Genomic DNA, 19,625 nt, shown 5'->3' with positions numbered 1-19,625 from the left:
ATAGTTAAATTTTAGTCCTAGTTTATGGTTTAATAGTTAAATTTTAGTCCTAGTTTATGGTTTAATAGTTAAATTTTAGTCCTAGTTTATGGTTTAATAGTTAAATTTTAGTCTTAGTTTATGGTTTAATAGTTAAATTTTAGTCCTAGTTTATGGTTTAATAGTTAAATTTTAGTCCTAGTTTATGGTTTAATAGTTAAATTTTAGTCCTAGTTTATGGTTTAGGCCTAGATATTGATATTAGAATAGTTATAGGAATTTATATGTAGAAAGGTATGTTGTCTTGCAATTGGCAAGGTTTGATTAATGTCCTTGGCTTTTTTTGTGTGCATATTCACAACAATGACCTGTTTATTTTAGTGTGTCTGCTTCATAACTGGGTGTAGACTAACAATGATTTGCACATTTGTATACGTTACCTCAGATTTTCGACTTTTAAACATGAAATAAGTCTGTCTGCTGAACCAAGAGTAAAACACCTTTCGTTAATTCTCATTTTGGACTTTTGATTAAAAAATTAAGTCTGTCAGGCAGACACCGAGAGCTAGACACCCTCGTTAACTCTTGTTTCGACTCAAATTAAGTCTGTCTTTGCAGACACCAAGATCTAGACACCTTTCGTTAATTCTCATTTTGGGTTTTTTATTAAAAAATTAAGTCTGTCAGGCAGACACCGAGAGCTAAACACCCTCGTTAACTCTTGTTTCGACTCTTAAATTAAGAATTAAGTCTGTCTTGCAAGACACCAAGAGCTAGACACCTTCGTTGACTCTCATTTTCGGCATTTAAATATAAAATGAAGTCTGTCATGCAGACACCAATAGCTTAGCATGTTTCTTTGTTATTGTTGTTGTTTATGTAAAATCGAATACACCTTTTTCATGGCTACCTGTCAGGTGTATTGTGTTTGTAAAAGTAAGCCTGGGGGTAACCTCAGTTGGACGATATTAAAGGGAAGAGTGGACAAGGTAACCCTGTCATTAAACCACAACAGTTTCCTGTGCTATGAGTGTGTGTGTGTGTGTGTGTGTGTGTGTGTGTGTGTATGTGCGGTCGAGAGTGGACAGGTTATCCTGGGAAGGAAAACAGGTTTTTTTGTTGTGGTATGTGGGCGCAGCGGAAAGGGAAAAAAAACTTTAAATAAAACTTGTCTAAATTATAGTTTCGTTATACCAATTCTGACATTTTAAGAGATTTTGTTTATTATTATTATTATTATTATTATTAGCTACAACCCTAATTAGAAAAGTAGGACTCCAACAGGATATTATTATTATCATCATTAGCGAAGCTACAACCCTAGTTGGAAAAGCAGGATGCTATACTCCCAGCGGCTCCAACAGGGAAAATTAGTCCAGTGAGGCAGGGAAATAAGGAAATAAATAATCTAGAAGAGAGGTAATGAACAATTAAAATAACATTTCAAGAACAGTGATAATATTAGAATATATCCTTCATATATAAACTATAAAAAGAGGCTCGTGTCAGGCTGTTCAACATAAAAACATTCCCTACAAGTTTGAACTTTATAAGTTCCACGTAAAAAAAAATCACTACCGTTATTTTTTTTTCTTGCCTATCTTATGCGGAAGATGTTAACATGAAGTAATACTTATGCGAACAGCCGATCATTGCTGGAAATGAAAGTAAAAACCTTTTGACATTTCCAGTTTAGCAAGACTCCGTGGCGTCTGTGGTTTGTAGTCCCATGGACGTAAGTGTTTAATGATTTATACGTTCTTCAAGGATTGGATTAGTGTGGTAAACATTACAAGATATTTGTATTATTATGCTGTCTTAGTTGTCAAACTTCCCCCCCACCCCCCCCCCCCCGTCAGTTCTTTCCTCTGCCAAGCTCTACAACGTTTACACGGCTTCCAGAAAGCAAAAATAACTAGCTAGAACACCAATTTGTGCTCACTTCTCGGCTAAACCACCATTTTACTTACTGCATATCATCCACATGTTTACAATTCTTCAAGAAGGGTAAATACACTGGCTATACCATGATTCACACTTATTGCACAGACTCTACAACGTTTAGAACACTTCCAGGAGGCCAAGAATCATTGCCAGATGTTTACAGAGAGCCATAGACGAAGAATCGGTCTAGCTTACCTTTGTTTGTGTGGAAAAATTTATAGTATATTTTAGATTGAAATTTCCTTTTCAAAGGATGTGACAATGCACATAATAGTCTTTCCAAGTGTGTAAGTTTCTGATCCTTACATTTATTTCATTTATAGTAATGGAATTGTAGTGAATTGTGGCAGTTTTTCTAGACCTGCTTTGTAAATCCTTTGCTCTTAAGGATTACAAGGCTAGGTACTTTAGGTAACTGTTATTTTACATTTTGAAAAGGTAATTGGTTTGATATCTGCCCATGTTTAGAGTTTTTTTTTTCGTTATCCATTATAAAGAATTCAGCATACTGACTTTAATTAATGTTGTTGATTCTCTCTCTCTCTCTCTCTCTCTCTCTCTCTCTCTCTCTCTCTCTCTCTCTCTCCTCTCCTCTCTCTCTCTCTCTCTCACGAGATTTATTCGGTTTCAAAACTGAAAACGTAGAAGCTGTCTTGTCAATATAACCATTCACAAAATTAATTCAAATGCGAATTGCATATTAGTAGCCGCTGTGAGAAGAATAAGTATTTCTTAACTATTCTTAGAACACTTGATAAATGTGGCTGGAATGTTTTATTTTTAGTAGAGGATTGTGCTTGAAACTCCAAGTAGATTTAATTTCTTGAAGCGTTTTAGTCAACATTGACTGTTATTATTATTATTGATATTATTATTACTAGCTGAGCTGCAACCCTAGTTGGAAAATCAGGGTGCTCTAAGTCTAAGAGCTCCAGCAGGGAAAAAATGGCCCAATGAGGAAAGGAAGTGAGGAAACATTATTATTATTATTATTATTATTATGTTGTTGTTATTACTAGCTTAGCTGCAACCCTAGTTGGAAAATCAGGGTGCTATAAGCCCAAGGGCTCCAGCAGGGAAAAAAATTCCCAGTGAGGAAAGGATATAAGGAAACATTATTATTATTATTATTATTATTATTATTATTATTATTATTATTATTACTAGCTGAGCTACTGCTCTAGTTGGAAAATGAGGATGCTATAAGCTCAAGGGCTCCAATAGGGAAAAAACAGCTCAGTGAGGAAAGGAAGTAAACCCCAAGTAGTAAACAATTAAAGTAATCTTTTCGTCAATACTATTCTCAGATGGTTTATATGGCGTATTTACTGTGGTTTATCGTCGTATTAAATATAATTATTTTAAAATTCCCCCAATTTTCAATGACAGGTCTCCCATCAATCACCACCGGCGGTAGTGGTAGCCTATTGCAAACGTTCCTGTCTGGTGATCTACCTGACTGGGGTTCGAGTCAAGCTCAAGGTCGATAGTTTAGTGTTTTCAACCTCACCATCCTTGTGAGGTAAGGATAGGGGGTTTGGGAGTAGCCAATCTACTCCCATAGGACTTGGCAGATAGACCTGCTCCCCCCGGGTCCTTGCTTGGGTGGGGAGGAGGCTTGGGCGCTGATCACATATGGTCAGTCTATAGGGTATTGTCACTGCCCCTTGCCTCTGCCATTCATAAGTGACCATCAAACACGTAAATACCAAGTTAGAAGGTATTCTATGTTTTGGAAACTTATGCTGTTTCTAGATAAGGAACTTTTTGAAAGATAAGCGACGTTTTGTAAGATAATGTAGCACTCTTGCTTGGTTTGCTTTATTTAATATTATCACCATAAAAGACCCTTATCATTGACAGAATTCTCATTGTGGTGAGACATTGTCATCTCGGTTTATATCAACTGCAATATACCACCTGTTATCATTTAGGACCATTGAGTCATGCGGTCACGTGACTTTGCATATTATATATCATCATCTACTCCTACGTCCGTTGACGCAAAGGGCCTCGGTTACATTTCGCCAGTCGTCACTATCATGAGCTTTTAAATTCACGCTTCATAGTCTTCAGTCATGTAGGCCTGGGTCTTCGAACTTTTCTAGTGCCTTGTGGGACCCAGTTGAACGTTTGGTGAACTAGTCTCACTTAGGGAGTGCGAAGAGCATGCCCAAACCATCTCCATCTACCCTTTATCATGATCTCATCAACATATGGCACTCGAGTAATCTCTATTATAGTTTCATTTCTAATTCTGTCCTGCCATTTAACTCCCAATATTCTTCAGAGGACTTTGTTCTCAAATCTACTAAATATATTGGAGATTGTTTCATTATCATACCATGACTCATGTCCATATTAAGCCTATATATATATATATATATATATATATATATATATATGTATATATATGTGTATATATACATATATATTCATAGGCCATATACATATATATATATATATATATATATATATATATATATATATATATTTAGATATTATATATATATATATATATATATTTAGATTATATATTTATTATATACATATATATATATATACATACATATATATATATATATATATATATATATATATATATATATATATATATAACGAAGTTACGGTACATCACTTGCTGTTATAAGTGAATACCTTATTCATATCTCTTATTGTTTTTAGGATGAACAGGGGGGAAATCCCTGACATTCCTACACGTAGAGTTTAAGCCATTAATCCATCTTTTGTTACTGCTACTATTATTGCTATTATCGTTATTGTTGTTATCGTGGTTACTATTATCAATATTATTATTGTTACCGGTACTGTTTTTATGTTATTTGACCTCAATATTATTATGTTACCGGTACACATTTTTTATGCTATTTACCTCAAATGGGCCTTGAATCAGTTTGGAAAATATCTTTTAGAACAATCTCTCTCTCTCTCTCTCTCTCTCTCTCTCTCTCTCTCTCTCTCTCTCTCTCCTCTCTCTCTCTCTCTCTCTCTCTCTCTCGTTACAGCTGGCCATCCAATTTGATTAATAAAAAAAATAAGCATCCACAATTAGTCTTTTCTCGGTTTGAAACTGTGGTACTCTCTTAAGGTACCACTGTTTCAAACCGAGAAAAGACTAATTGTGGATGCTTATTTTCTTTATTAAGCAAATTGGATGGCCAGCTGTAACGAGAGAGAGAGAGAGAGAGAGAGAGAGAGAGAGAGAGAGAGAGAGAGAGAGAGAGATTCTGTAAGTAATAAGTGGCCGTGGCCGATAATGCGAACTGTCAAACTAGGCCGAGGGCACCAAAGAAAGAATTTTGAACCAATTCATTTATTTAACAAAAAACACAGAACTTTCCGAATGCTGAATTTCCCAAGGGAACTGTTAACTGAGACAATAAGGAGATATTTAAAACAAATAACTGTATAATTGTCATGGTTTGTATGTACTCCCTTACAAATGAATGACTGTGTTCACAGAGTGAACTGAATGATTATTAAGACAAAGTATTTATTTTGTGTATTGGTAAAATAATGAATACTATTGTTAAAAATATACGCTGTGTATGATGAGCTGTTCACTGACTTTATATAGTTTATATGTTAACTTATGAAATATATTTAGGCTTCAATAACTATCGTACACCTATTATTATTATTATTATTATTATTATTATTATTATTATTATTATTAGCCAAGCTACAAGCCTAGTTGGAAAAGCAAGATGCTATAAGCCGAAGGGCTCCAATAAGGAAAAATACCCCAGTGACGAAAAGGAAATAAGGCAATAAATGATGAGAACAAATTACCAATAAATCATTCTAAAAACAGTAACAACGTCAAAACAGATATGTCATATATAAACTACAATAAGACTCACGTCAGCCTGTTCAACATAAAAACATTTGCTGAGAGTTTAAAATTTTGAAGTTCTATTGATTGAACTACCCGACTAGGAAGATCATTCCACAACTTATCACCTAAAATTCCCGGATCCTTCTTAGAATTTTGCAGGTTATGTGGCTGTTGTATATTGCCTGGCCCTTGCGGCCAAGCACAGGCTCTTGCAATCATGCAACCCTTAGGATTTGCAAGATAAAAATATGCATAAATTATACGAATCTTGAGACCACCACCACCACCAACAGCTTGAAAATTAAAAAAAAAAAATACTAAAAATTCTTATCTATGTGTCTAGCTTCAGAAGGAAATATCTAATTAAAAAACCATTATTTAAAATTCCCTATAAATTTGTCTCCAATTTCAAAAGGAAATATATGATTAAAAACCATTAATTACATTTTGAATGAATTTGAGCAGACTTCACGAAGATAATTCTAAATCCATCGCTGGCGTTAACGAAAAATTTAGGCCTATAGATGAGTACTCGACATGGTAATATTAAAATTCATTCCTTCATTAAAAATTACTGTTGAATCGATTATTATGTTTCTACATGGAACCCAAAACAACACAAAGACACTTAGAAGATCTCGTATAAAAACCATGAAAAGATTCGAAATTTGCCACGCCCTAAAACCGGTATTAGCAAAGGCCAATATGAAATTTCTTTCACCAATTCAATACCTTTGTAAGAAAATATCTGGTTATTCCAAACATCTAGCGTTTAATGTGATTAATTGCCCGCGAGAAAATAAACCTGGAAAGTGAGTTCTTACCTTTTCCCTTAATTTTTCACAACACTGGTTAAAAGACAAGACCTTCTCCGACCGTGTCTATGGCAGACTGAATTTTCTAGAGCCGTCAGAAACATCCCTAGACAGGCCTTAAAATATCCCTAGGACAGAAGTATTTTCTTCTAGTATTTTTTAATACTTTGCTATCCTTATAATGCAATAAATATACTTATGCTTCTTTTACAATTGTAATATATTCTATATTTACTTTTAATAATTGTATTTATGAAACCACTAACACTAAAATCTAGAATTTTATTAAGATGACGAGCTTACTTCTGTTTTGATTTTAATATTTGCTCTGAAATATATATTAATGTAATCATATCATATTAGGTGTCATATACAAGCAATACTTAGCAAAAACACAAGCAATTTAAGTCTTGAAGACTAAATTATCACATTGCTGATTTTAGGCTACGTAAAGAAACTAAATATTTCACGTTGAATATTCACCTATGTAGAAAAATATCTCTAAATCATAAGGACCATTGGTGATTTTGATATGCTAAAATTAAATTTCAGTAACAATTCTCAGCTATATGGGAATGAATCAGATATCCCTATTTTGAGCCTCTAGTTCTCCAACAGCTAAAATGTCCCTATTTGGGGGACAAATCCCTAGAATTAGTCGAGAAAGTCAAAGATTTGCTTCAGCCAATCAGAGACCTCCAACACAATCTTCATTTCTATGGTTCTCTTCATCACATTTATGACAGGATATATATGGGTAATTATCTGATACAAAAAATTAAATCATAATAGACTTTAAAATGACATTTGTATGAACAGCATTTAGTATCTAATAGCTATTTACGAGTGAAGCGTATACGATAGCAGTTTTATGTTACCAAACCTTTGTTCTTGAACACACCCACTTGATCCTTTACTATATCTTAGAAAATGAAAACAATCGGATCTTTCAGAACAAAAAAATTTTTTTGAGGGAACCCATAGTATTTTAACAGCCATTCATACCTGATTTAAAAATTCATCTTAATCATGTATTTCACCGTATTTTATGAATTGATATTAATAATTTCAAGAAGAAACTGAAGACTTTCTCTTTTCTGAGTGTGATAATGTGGATTTGACAATTAACATACTGTAGAATACTCTAAATACTTCAGAATGTATACGACAAACTGATCTAGTAGCTCATGTAGGGCTCAGGGTTTCCTTGCTTGATATGACCAGGAAAACAGACCTCAAAGTAAAATAGAGTAAAGTAATACTGGTAGGAATGTGACCTTAACTTATCTTACTTAACTTATGCAGACTGACGCAGAGAGCCTCGGTTAGATGTCGCCAGTCGTGTCTATCTTGAGCTTTTAAATCAATATTTTTCCATCCATCATCTCCTACTTCACGCTTCGTAGACCTCAGCCATGTAGGCCTGGGGTTTCCAACTCTTCTAGTGCCTTGTGGAACCCAGTTGAAAGTTTGGTGAACTAATCTCTCATGGGAAGTGCGAAAAGCATGCTCAAACCATCTACATCTACCCCTCATCATGATCTCATCTACATATGGCACTTGAGTAATCTCTCTTATAGTTTAATTTCTAATCCTGTCCTACCATTTAACTCCCAATATTCTTCTGGCACTCGAGTAATCTCTCTTAGTTTCATTTCTAATCCTGTCCTGCCATTTAACTCACAATATTCTTCTGAAGGCTTTATTCTCAAATCTACTAAACCTGTTGGAGATTGTTTCATTGTCATTGTTTATACCAATCTATAAACATTATACTAGCTGTAGTACTCATACTATGGTGTAAAACCATAATAGTTTTAGTAGGAATATACCTGAAATAATAAAAGACTACTTTATCAAAAGGGATATTATCTGAATTGAATACTTCTTCAGTAGTATGACTTTAATTACCGGTAAGAAATTAGATTTACTCTCTTGTCATTCCACAACAAACTAAAGGGGCACTCAGTAGAATGCAGATCTCCGCCATGGCAGTTTATTTCCAGAACTTTTGCTCGATCTTGACCTTGACCTTTGTCCTTAACATTTATTAACTGGCGTGGATTTTCATACACTCAAATATGAACCAAGTCGGAAGTCTCTGTGACAACGATGTCCAAACTTATGGCTGATAACGTGAAGTGAATTGGACATTTTGCTTTACTGTGACCTTGACCTTCAAAAATTGATAATTTCCAGCTTTTTACATAAGTTAATTGATGCAAGTTTCATTACTCTACGATTAAAATTGTAGCCAGGAAGCTGTTCACAAACAAACCACAAACAGGGGGTAAAACATAACCTCCTTCCAACTTGTTTGGCAGAGGTAATTATTAAAGCACCTATATGAGCTACCTAAGCGATTACTGAGCCTATGTGAGCTACCTAAGCGATTACTGAGCCTATGTGAGCTATCTAAGCGATTACTGAGCCTATATGAATTACCTAAGCGATTACTGAGCCTATATGAATTACCTAAGCGATTACTGAGCCTATGTGAGCTACCTAAAAACCAGTTAAGCTTGCACGGAAAACATACATCCTGTCGTAAGATGACCTTTATTTAAGGATGGAACAATTGCTAATGGTACAGCTCTTGCGGCCTTGAGTAAGAAGTCTGATTCAGTGTCACTAGATATCCAACAATGTCCGCTGATATACTTCAATCGTATTTTCTGTTTAAAGGTTTAAAGGTTTAAAGGCTGCTCATGAATGGCAGAGGCAAGGGACAGTGACATTGCCCTAGCAATCAGGACAATGCCCTAGAGACTGACCATACGTTATATGATCAGCGCCCAAGCCTACTCTCCACCCAAGCTAGGACCAGGCAGTGGCTGCTGATGACTCAGCAGATAGACCTATAGGCTCCCCCAAACCCCCCAACCTTAGCTCACAAGGATGGTAAGGTTGCACCGAAAGATTGATTGCGTTACCACATACAATTCAGTAGAAATTTACAGACTATTAAAAGCCTTAACCATGAATTTCTAATCAAAGACATACAATAATATTCTTAACTTGACCAATAACACGAATGATTCTCCTGTTCTATAGAGATCTTGAATAGTAAAAATCATAATTTCAATCAATTATTCAGTTGAAAGATCTTTGGCTGCAACAAAATATTTAGTTCCGCATAGCACAACAATTATCACAAATGTATTTTATGTAAAACAAAAATTATGGTTACTTTAATAGATGTTTTCCTGGTCCACATATCACACAAGGAAATCCTACGCACTACAGATCCTACAGGATCTGTTTGTTGTATACGTTTTTAGATACCTAAAGTTTGACACAGCGTATCCCCTGTTAATAGTCAAATCCACATTATCAAAGCACTTTGGAAACAAGGAAGTCTTTAGTTCCTTCTTGAAAGCTTTGACATCTTCAGTCTTTCGGATGTCTAGTGGGAGCTTGTTATATAGTTTTAGGGTCTAGAATCTACAGACGACATACATCTATTGTTTTTCACCTTTTGGAGATAAACAATATTTATTGTTGAGACACGCATTTACCAATCGTCTTTTCATACCATAATACTAAATTGATTAGAATTATTAACGTATTTCAAACAAAACTGATATTAATCTCAATAAAATACTGTTATTGAAAAACAAATTAAATATCGACGAAACAATAATCTATTTTGAAAGAAAACAGCAGGATATTCGCATCTGTGTCAACTAAAGGAGAAGCACATTCACGAAAACTTAAGAGAAAATTGTTTGAAATACCTTTCTTCTTTATAGAAGCACTAGATAAATACCACGTCCTCCTGCCGAGGTATCTACGTGTTTACTGAATCTCTTGTAGCTATCAATACTACAGAATGTTTCAACCAGTCAGAGACCTCAACCAAACCCGGTGTCTTTATCTGTTTTCAGCCAGTATTTTAGCCGGAAGCTCAGTAAACCCTTCTAGGACTAACTGGTTGGACTAAATAGTTTTTTTAAAAGACGTTAGTGTAACGATTATTCATTATCTAATAGAGTTACAAGCATAAAAAAGTCCCGGAGTCCTATTTACATTAGTTTATATCTTTATAAGAATAGAAAATGTATTAGCTTCTATTTAAAGAAAACGTTTTTATGGGTGACTACAATCATTTATTTGCCTTAGAAAACTCATTTCAAAATTTCTTATTTCATGGATACAGAAGCAAATTTCGTGGAATAACGACTAATATAATATCCAAAATATGTTCATGAAGCTATAAATGTTATATTATAAATTATTAATGGATAATGGACCTATAACATTAAAATCGAACGTAATTTCACAAAGGATCTTTGAATAAATTCTAAATGAACTCCCATCGAGACGTTCCAGAGAGGTTAAACGGCTATTGAAACGAATTTAAGTGGGTGTCTTTTTATAGAGGACTATAAAATAGTATAGTTTATTTGACTCTCAATTCCATTCAGGTAACCACAGTAATTCATATAGATATATCTTGAAGAAAATTAACGATTGTAACAATTATCAATGTTTCATACATTTATTTTTTTCTCTCGCAAAGGTTGGATTCTACAAGATTCAGCTCTTACGGTCTATCTGGTGAAATAGCCATTCAGTTACAGTATCAAGCAAAATTGTTAAGCTGGACGGGGAGATCGAAGTAAGTTTGGAAATCGACAAAGTAGATAATTATAAATTGTGTGCTGCAACGGGGCCAGATACTCACATCACTACCACCTCTTGCTGGAGTGAGAGCATCGCCTTTGCCTCCAAAATACCTTGATTTTAGTTAATTTAAAGAACTAAACAGGATCTTTATATTTCCTTTATCACGTCTACTTTCATGATATAAAGTTCGAAGCTGTTCATTATATCACATTTCACTGTCCTATTGCAAACTAGTAACTTAGAGCCTTTTAAAGTTAATATCAAAACTGATTAGATAAATCGTTCATACTAGAAAAACGATAGATGATTAATTTCATAATATAGCTTAATCTATCATAATACAAGATTACCCTCAGATCTGAACACAACCAAAGTGTTGTGAAAGCTGGTTTACGTTGTGTCCATACATTTGAGCAGTGCCTGCAGACAAATAATTTGTCTGTGAACGTCCACATTTGGTGGTCAAAGCCATGAATTGTCAGCGTTTATCAGTTAAAGAAATAAACAATGACTTGTTTAGCGACGCTGCAAGACACAAGAGCAACCCTTAAACTTGCTACTTATCAGACGAATGAGCCTGAACTAATCTGTTAGAACAGTATTTTTATCTTATCAACTTGCATAGGGATTTTCTACTTATGAAGGACGACATTTGTCTAGCACAACAACATGGCTCGTAGGAGACGCAAGAAAACAGCCCATTATTATTGCTATGTGAACCAAGATGAACCCGGCACAGCAAGCAGGATATAAGGAAAGGATTCAAAAATAGAGGATGCTTAGGAAGTCATGTGACAATAGGACTGGAGTTTACACATGGACCAGAAGTAGATTTACTGTAATGGGAATAAATTACACAATGATTTTGATAAAACTAGATTCCTCATGATCAGGTAATCGTTCAGTACCTGGCATTTCCTCATTGCTGTCATAGTTCGAAATAGATGACCATAATGCGTCGTCACCAGTTCAAAAATGACAATGCCTGGAAGCACCTTCCTGTTCCTGATTTTTTTGTAATTATTTTACGCATACTCTTTGTTCCTGATTTTACACAAGAGTTAATGTATGTTTTAACCTCCACTCTGCTCATGTTCACACTAATTTGTTCATTCATATGCAATTGTTGCAGTACGTGGATCATACTCTCTCGACACGAATTTTCATAAAACAAATGCTTGTCGTAGTTGAAACTATGATCAACATCTGACTTTCGAGCACAAGGTTCCTCGGACATGACAACGGTTGATAGTGGGACACTAGAAGCGACAGGTCATGCGTACTGCCTTACTATATCATTTCATGATTTAGATTGCCTGGCCCTCATAGCCAGACACGGGCTCTTCATCATTTTGCAGCCAGAAGATCATTTCAAAAGTCTTCCAGCACCTATATACCACAACTTCACTCCTCCCCAACCCTGACGAGCTAAAAGTCAATAATATATACTTCGAAAAACATTGCGAGAAACCTAATTGATGCTAGCAGTTTCTGTAATTATGAAGCCACACCAAGCCGTTTTTGTATAGCAGGGCCTAGAGGCAATACGTCAAATATGCCAGGCACTAGTACCTTACCTCCAGTTTATTTTGGAAGCTAACGTACATAATTTACTGTAGATAACCTTTCAGTGAGTGTCTTTGCCCCTCTAAACATACCACAAATCGAGGGGTGGGAGGACGCCCTCCTGGAAAATCCCCCACCCTGTTTAAAAACTGAAAACCCATCGAAAAGTAAACTAAGCCTTGCTGGTGGTTTACGCCCATCCATAAGTAACAACACAGTTGCTTTAATTTTCAATCTATGCAACAGTCCCGAAACTTCTAAAATTTTTCAAGTTTCAGCCACCTTCCCATTAGCTTTTATGCATAAATCAATTTTATTACAGCACCAAGATTAAAGTTTAAAGACTTATAATCGTTACCGTACTATACTGGTCCCCACACCTCACTACATTGACAGTACTCTGCAGACTACTTAATCCTTATACACCATCAAACTAAACCTCTGTGGCAGAGCCTGCACACAGTCTGCAAAGGTCACAGTCTGCAGGTAGAGAGACCTTGTGAACGGTGGTGTATTAAACTTTTTAAGTGGTATAAGGTATGCCATTAGAGTTTTATTTCCCAAACAGTGGGAAAAATTCTCAGCCAGTTTCTCAATTATTTTTGATGGAAATGGTAAATTTCGATGGGACTTAAATTTCCCAAACAAAGGAGGAAAAATTCTTTACCAATTTTTTTTTTGATGAGTAAATTTAAATTCTTTTACCACTAAATTTTATGGTCTCCTTGAATGTTTAACGTAAAGCTTAGCCAGTATGTTTAAAGCCCACAGTTCATATTTTCCTTCAATCTTGGAATAAACTTTCCAAAAGGATAAATAAATACACTAGAAACTTCCAAACACCGGAGTTTAGTTTAATCTTGAGCAACTAAGTCAGAAGTTTATAAATAAAAAGATTTAAATTTAATTACAAAAAATTCTATTGAATCTTAAGCAACTAAGAAGTTTATAAATCTAAAAATACCAATGGAATTACAAACAGTTAGATTAGAAAATATTTTTTTCTTGAAACTTACTTTATTAAGTTCGAATATGCATATAGGTAGAATTCGACTTCTCCTAAAGTAGACAAATGCTACATTAAAATGTCCATAACCTTCATGTACCAAACAAACTTCACAATATATTACTTAATAGCTTTTACTCTAATCCAACGAACAGTTAAGGCATGCCTCTACTAAAGTAGAAAATATCAAAACTCAATTCATTGAGTTATTTAGATCTGATTTTTAATTTACAGTTTCAACTGTAAAAACAGTACTGAAAAAGTAGACAGATCCATACAGATTTTAACTTCAGTATTGAGAAAAAACTTATTGGAAACAGAAATGCATGAAATTGCACAACTCTATAAAACATAAAACTTTGGTATTGAGAAATTATGGAGATCTATAAAATCTTTCCTTAAATAGCATTGAAACATTGCTCAGATTGGAAATAAGAATATGGCATTACAGTTTGACAAATAACTTTTTCAATATTATGTAAAAGAATAAATTAAAACTAGTAACATTCGCTACACTTCCAAATTTACTATATATTTTTTAAAATTTCGTAGATTCAACTTAGGCTCTAGCAAAAAATTTGGAATGAAAAAAAATTTAATTTAAAAGCACAAATAAAACAGATTTAAAGCATAAAGTTTTGTCGATTACGGGTCGCCCTGTCCTGGTTGAATCTTCAACCACTAGAAGACCCAGGAATATGGTTGATACGGTCGATATAGGGCGTCCAGTGGCAAGAACCCGTGTCAGCGTACTGTCCTGGTTAAATCTTCAACCATTTACAGACTCAAATAATTCTCATAAATTCCATATTTGAGAAGTACTTTGAAGCATTGAGTCATTTGCCTGGTCCATTGTGGGTAAAGTGGGTAAAATATCTCAAGTCTGAAAGAATTCACAGAACCGATGTCCGTAGTTTGTCTTCAAGGTTGGAAAATATACTTTAGTGCTCTAGTTCGCATTCCACAGAATCTTTAATATATAATGTTAAGTGGTATGTGGCCAGAAGTTTCACTATCATACGCTGCAATACCAGTTACCATCTGAAAGAAAAATTTCATATCAATATTTAGGCAAAATATAAAATACAAAGTTTTAATAGTCACCAATCATTCAAATAAAACTAGCCAACTTTAAACCAAGTAAAGCTATTGCAAGTTATAAGTCATACAAATAGAATTGCTAATTTTAAACAAAGTAAACTTATCGCTGTTGGATCATAGTCAAATAAATAAAATCAGCTAACTTTAAAGTAAAATTATTACAAACCACAGCCATAGAAATACAATATCAGTCCAAATAAAATCACAAAGTCATACCAGTCAAATATAAAACTAGTTAACCTTGAACTTCGTTAAATCCTGACAATGTTAAGAATTCAAAAAATGTGAATATATTGGACATTTAAAAAAGTGTAAAAAAAAAAGGGGGGAGGGTGTGTTTTGGAGAGTCAAGTGAATTCTTACCATTGATTTCGAATTAAATTTTCTAGGAAGTGTTGATTTTGAAAATTTGACAGGATGCATTCAGAGTCTTCAGCAGAAGAGCAGGATTCCCAGTACAGCCAGCGTCTGAAAGGTTTTAACATAATTAGCAATAAATAAAAATCTTTCATTAAGAAATCCTGGTGACCAAAGTAAAGAGGAAAAGTTCAAGAGACTGAAGACTGATTTTGAAATCGGTTTATATAAAAGAAAAGATCTGGTCTTTACCAATTGTAAAAAAAGGGTCTTATATTCGCTGGTTTAGGATTCGCTGCCAATAGAATACAGAATTAAATATTTGAGTGGTGTTAGTCAATCTCTTCTGTCAGCATAGAGTGATAACATTTAGTACCTTTAAAACTTCTACCCAAGATCTCTTAAGACTTTGCAATTGAATGTACTAAAACATCAACACTTAATGGTAACGTTGGAATCTCCTAACTTATGATAGTAACGTTCAAAACTTCCAATCTAATTAAATCTCGTTTGGTAGACTTATATGAACTAGAGAATCAACTGAAAAGATAAGTTTATCTACAATGATTAAGAAGCCACAAATAAAATTTTACACCAGCTGTTATAAATGCTAATTTTCTAGGATTAAAAGAGTCTAGATTTCATAGACTCAGTCTCAAAATAATTAAATTTTAAAACATTACGCTTATAAATTTTAATACTAAGTTTCAGTAAATACTGTTCATGAATTAGAACCAGTCAATATTTTCATGCACAAACTAATTCATTCATTATCGTCATTGTACACTATCTAATTTTGATATGAAATTCTCAAAAAGTACACCGTTCTTGGCCGTATTTCGGTAAATTGCATGAGACAGTAACTTTGCCCAACATTATCTTTCACGGGTTGGTGACAGTAATATCACTCTTCTAAGCCAATATATCAGTTTTTAAAACTAAATCCTGCAACATTTAATCCAGGATTTTTAACTTTTTTACGGCAAACTTAACAGTGTAGGCTACATAAGCAGTAATCAGGAACAAATAGCTTTTAGTAAAACCAGATTTTCAATGGACCCATCTTTACCGTAGAAGTAAATTCATGCGTCCAATACCAATATACGATACCCTACTAACAAAATTCTAATATTCCATTAAACTGGGAAATTCAATAGATTCTAAATTATTTATTTCCCATTTAAATAATAAACTTCAGATTAGTTCATATAGATGAACAGAAAAGTAATGAACGGGTCGAAGTAATATTTAACAAAATTTACTTAGAAAATCGAAATAAGAATTAAACGTAACAGACTAAAAAACTTCGAATGTAGACCGAGAATTAAAGTTATGTCACAATATACGGTAAAGAGTCTAATCATCAAATTAAGAGTTTTAAAATAACTTTGTAAATGATTTTACTCCGCAAGAGGTTTTGCTAAACTTTCAATAACTATGAACATTAAACAATGCAACCGATAGTAAAAACTAGTTTCGTAGCAGGAAATTAAGCTAGCAAGACTGGCCAAACTATAGTTAATTGGTAAACTCAAAAGACTAACTTAAAACATTCTAAAACCGACACTGACTCAATTGCTAAAATCAATCCGATTCATCAATCACTTAAAAGAATTTGCCCTAAAAATCTGTAAAAGTCCTGGAATAAAGTTTGCCTGGCCGTTTGAAAATGATATAACTGCGTAAAGGAGTGATACAAAGGTTACCAACCCGTAAAAGTTGATGTAGGATAAAAATTATGGTCACATGTACTTTACTGAAATACGGCTGACAGCATTATATTTATATGGAGAACTTCAGATTAAAATTACCGTGTTCTTTATTGCCGTGTAAGCTACAGTAACAAAAAGTAGCCTTTGAAAAAAATAAATAGTAATAAAGTCAGCAGTTACACCCATGGCTTAACGATTTGGTTTTAAAGACAAGGACACTTGGGTAAATCTTATATTATACGCACAAAATTATCAAACAACTTTGCGAAAGTTAGCTAAATTACGATTATACGATTAAAACTTACAAGTTTAGGAAAGCATGGCAATATTTACACACTTTTCTGGTTGACAGGAACATTTAACACATTGAAAGTTTCACAAACTTGACTGGCGCAAATAGTCATATTACCTAAGAGCTTACCGGATCATGGTGTGTGAAAAGGAGCCTGTAGAATTAACAATCTTTATACTAGCGTCACGTTCACAATCTAATAATCACAGAACTTAACTGGACTTAACACTGTAAGGAATCACACTTGACATCTAAATGAATACCACTTTTAGGACTAAATCCTTTGTATCCTAAGCAGAGAAAAAGTAACTTCACCAACGTTGACTTGACATATCAAGGATGACAAAACAACGAATAGTTTCTTTAGTGTCCTTGTAGAAGCAGTGGCGCCATCTGTGTCTAAATTTCAGAATTTCTAGTCTTTGAAAAAAATAATTATGACTCATTTCAAGCAACAACCAAAAACTTAAATTTTCCCGCATTTAAAATTACATGAAAATAGTATAAAGACAATCAAATTTATAACCTTTATCAGGCCTATGATTGCCATAATTATATAAATCAACGGTGGATGAGTCGTAATTTTTAAGATCTGACATTTATGGGAAATTATGACGTCACCTTGCAAAAAAAATCGTCTCTCTGGTATAATTTCTGTAGAGAACTTTCAGAACATGACTGGAATAACACCAGCATGTCGGGTGACATCATAAAGAAGTTTGCTTCACGCGGACAAACTTCTTTACATAATTTAAGGAAGTTTGGCATTATACATCTGAGATGAACTTTACGTGAGCTGACTAAAATTAGCTTTAAGGGGTCGCGCCTTTCCTACGAGAGAGAGAGAGAGAGAGAGATTTTAAACCAAGTATTCGTATAAAGCCATAAATATTATCGTATATACATATATTTAAACCAAGTATATATATATATATATATATATATATATATATATATATATATATATATGTATATATATATATATATATATATATATATATATATATATATATATATATATATATGGCCAAAGAATTTATGAACACACATATGGGCTATATACAGTAAATACCAATACATATATAAGCACCAAGAATTGTGTTTTCGCACTTTGTAGTTCATGTCTCCCAAAAGAGAGAGAGAGAGAGAGAGAGAGAGAGAGAGAGAGAGAGAGAGAGAGAGAGAGAGAGAGAGAGAGAGAGAGAGATCTAATACCTCAGAAGCACTTAGCGAAAGAACAGTCAAAGAAGTTCTCGTCTCCAACTCTAATCGTTCGATTTAATTTGACGTCGGCTTCGTTTTAACATTCAGATTTAAATCTGTAAATCATAACTTTATATTAGTAACTTGTGCTTTAATTTAGAGTATGTCTAACTTAATTGATTCGAATATGGCTATTCTATTCTTAAAACTGCAAAACATTCACAATGATAACTACTTATGCAGAGTCGAAGTTAGAATTAAAGACATTCGAACACCAAATACGTCTACTGCGCCATTAGGATAAAGTGAATGAATCTGATACGTAAAACTAGGCCTACTCCATTGTTTTCTATGTAGGTTTTCTCTATTCTTTGAATAATTTTGGCTTAATTACCTGAGAAGATAATTATTTTGTCTTGCAGTTAGTCTTTTGAAATGGGATAGTACTAACATCTACGGTCCGTTGCAAGGAGCATCTTGGTATGGTAAATGTGTGTGCGTGCATGTGTTTGTGCAAGCATAATACCTTGAACATTCAGATTTATAGACGCTAATAAGTCGATTGGAAAATATATACTTGAACATTTGCTTTTTATAAAGTAGGAGAAATAATACAGATAATATTATGAAAATAACAATAAATGACACATTGTAAACAAAATAAAACTAATTGATATTTCTAAACATAAATGATTCGAGTGACAGATGAGCAGCGTTGCCATATTTTCTCCTGACACCATTATTTCCCTTTATAACACTGATCTCTCTCTCTCTCTCTCTCTCTCTCTCTCTCTCTCTCTCTCAGATGCAATACAGAACCAATATCATTTTATATCACCCAGTCAACTTCAATCGAATGACAGTAAACTCAGTCCTTTGATACTTTATTTCTACATTTACTAATAGGAAATAAGGATTACGATATCAATGAATGATTAAATTGTTATACATGACCTTCTTGTATAACATGTATAAGAATATATAGTTTCAGGACTACATATTTCAGGAGTGAATAGGCCTATGCTATTGGTGGTTGTCTGTCTGCCCCACAAGACTTTCTCTTTAACTTTCAAAGTGACGAAAATGTTAAATCAAACTACTCAATGAATTACAATAAAGGAAATACACAGAAGGAGATTAATCATAAAATTGATTTCAAATT

General features: G+C 33.8%; 1 long non-coding RNA gene across 1 annotated transcript; it reads right to left on the bottom strand.

Annotated features, from left to right (window-relative positions):
- Positions 1–13,789: 13,789 nt before the first annotated feature.
- Positions 13,790–17,539, bottom strand: LOC137623913 (uncharacterized). Its single transcript, XR_011040677.1, has 3 exons — positions 17,390–17,539; positions 15,263–15,367; positions 13,790–14,839 (listed from the first exon to the last, which is right to left on the bottom strand). It is a non-coding gene; the product is annotated as an uncharacterized lncRNA (long non-coding RNA).
- Positions 17,540–19,625: the final 2,086 nt, after the last annotated feature.

Source organism: Palaemon carinicauda, chromosome 2, assembly GCF_036898095.1.
Source record: "Palaemon carinicauda isolate YSFRI2023 chromosome 2, ASM3689809v2, whole genome shotgun sequence".
Lineage (NCBI taxonomy): Eukaryota > Metazoa > Arthropoda > Malacostraca > Decapoda > Palaemonidae > Palaemon > Palaemon carinicauda.
The sequence above is the reverse complement of the archived record's forward strand: the minus strand, read 5'-3'. Positions and strand labels throughout refer to the sequence as shown.